The 2340-nt window shown below is 40.4% G+C and overlaps 1 long non-coding RNA gene across 2 annotated transcripts in view; it reads left to right on the forward strand.

Moving 5' to 3' along the window:
* Nucleotides 1-2053, forward strand: part of LOC106818617 — a 4775-nt gene extending 2722 nt beyond the window's left edge. For both annotated transcript variants that reach the window (XR_001395260.1, XR_001395261.1), the window contains exons 2-3: nt 1458-1718; nt 2001-2053. This is a non-coding gene — a long non-coding RNA (uncharacterized LOC106818617). The remainder of the gene's footprint in view (nt 1-1457; nt 1719-2000) is intronic.
* Nucleotides 2054-2340: the final 287 nt, after the last annotated feature.

The following is a 2340-nucleotide window of genomic DNA, read 5'->3' on the forward strand; positions in this document are numbered from 1 at the left end:
TGGTCGTATGGGAATTCTCGAGGATCGATTCCTGCGCTGTCAAACTTTTATTGTGGTGGAGTTTAAACGGGGCGGAGGTAATTCAAACGGGGCGCAACGATTGAAACAGGGGGGAGTTTTCCCAAACGGGGCGCGCGCGCCCCGTTTGCGCAACGTAGGGAGAACCCTGCAACATACACTTCATTCATGTTAAATAACTACAGTACAGATTCATGCTCTATGCTCTGCGCAAAACTTGCCAGCTCTATGATGCGAATTTCTGCAAAGTTGTGTGAACACATTTCAAACACAAAAATGACCAACCGGTTGCTGTGGCTACGCCTTCTGACGGAATGACACAACAACACGACAAGACCAATTTTATTTCTAATGCTTTCTAGACGTCCATGAGGCATCTAACTTGCGTGCATAATGCAAATTATTGCACTCTACTGCCGAATTTCGGAGAAAAAAAATGCCAAAAAAGACCTTTTCTAGAGACGAAATAGTGCAACGGTGAACAATTTGCGGAGGCTTACTGTTGTATGCCTCCTAAACAGAGGAATTGCTCCGACCTGTGATTGGAGGATAAAAATAGACCCCGCCCACTCTCGCCGCATACACTAAATTATGCTATGACCGGTAGGAACGTGTACTAACTATCATATGGCGCGAACGATTTGAGTTACATTTCTATAAATTCCAGCTATTATAGACACATGTCTTAGCCTTAATCTCTGTGAATTTTGAGTCTATTGCAGCGCGATTAGTCTAATTAATTAGCAAATATGCACTCGCAGTATCGCTCATAGGCTGATAATATACGTGCGGCTAGTATAATCTATATGGCCGGTAGGAACGTGTACTAACTATCATATGGCGCGAACGATTTGAGTTACATTTCAATAAATTCTAGCTATTATAGACACATGTCTTGGCCTTAATCTCTGTGAATTTTGAGTCTATTGCAGCGCGATTAGTCTAATTAATTAGCAAATATGCACTCGCGGTATCGCTCATAGGCTAATAATATACGTGCGGCTAGTATAATCTATATGGCCGGTAGGAACGTGTACTAACTATCATATGGCGCGAACGATTTGAGTTACATTTTAATAAATTCTAGCTATTATAGACACATGTCTTGGCCTTAATCTCTTTGAATTTTGAGTCTATTGAAGCACGATTAGTCTAATCAATTAGCAAATATGCACGCGCGGTATCGCTCGTAGGCTAATACACGCGCGGCTATGACCGGTGAAACGAAACGTCACAAATTCTATTTTTATCCTCCAATCACAGGTCGGAGCAATTCCTCTGTTTATACGCATGTAGTGCTACACATACGGTGTGTTTTTAAGCGATTCCTCTCAAACCATTGGTGGTCAAGCAACAAGCTATAGCTACCAGGTTTTAGCCAGATACTTGACATTAATCTATCACACCATAGGGTATAACCTTCATACTAACTTTTGCAGGGGTTTAAAATCATCTCGAGGAAGAAGGAGGAGAAAGAAAAAGAAGGAGAAGAAGAAGATGACGATGATGAAGACGAAGAAGAAGGAGAAGACGAAGAAAAAAACCAACAGATAGAATCTGCGAAACATCTGCACTGATGAGGCCCAACGTAATAACGAGCCACAGTGTACCAGTAGCGGCGACTATGAGACATCGCAGGCAAATATGAATATTGTCATGTTATGAAGACTCGTGTGTTGGGTGGACAGGTATTGAGCAAGGTTAGTACAAGTATATGATTGCAACATATAGCTGTCCACATGTCATCGTGTCAGTGACATAGGGACACAGCTGTTCCTATGAAAAACATAAATTGGAACCAATTGACAATGTTTAAGACCGATTTAATTTAGAAATGACTATTGAATTGTAGAAATATGTAAACTGATTTAGAATTTTAAATCAAGATTAAAACGTGGGTTATCTATGGTATAAATACCGGTGCAAGCTAGATTATTTGTTATCCGTTCACTCTGTATGTGTTTCATGCAATGTCATTGCAGGCATATCAGAGAGAGAGAGGAATAATTGGTGCCAAGGTGCTAGGTCATGAAGCTGGGATTGGAGCATGCTAACTTTTTGGTAATTCAAACATCTTGCATGCTAATTTTCCATACTAGCTCTTACCTACAGTGAATAATTCTTTCTGAATCCTAGGAACGAGCTTTGGCATTGACTTTCATTACTCTGGGTTTTTCTACTTTCCTAAATTTTTGTGGATTGCATCCTGCAACTTTCAAGGTCAATAGGGGGTGTGTCCTTATAGCACGAGTAATTATGGTACATTCAATATTATGTATTATAAGCGTCTAGAGGGGAGTGTTTAGATTGTTTTTGTTTTTG

Source organism: Priapulus caudatus, unplaced genomic scaffold, assembly GCF_000485595.1.
Source record: "Priapulus caudatus unplaced genomic scaffold, Priapulus_caudatus-5.0.1 Scaffold2381, whole genome shotgun sequence".
Lineage (NCBI taxonomy): Eukaryota > Metazoa > Priapulida > Priapulimorpha > Priapulimorphida > Priapulidae > Priapulus > Priapulus caudatus.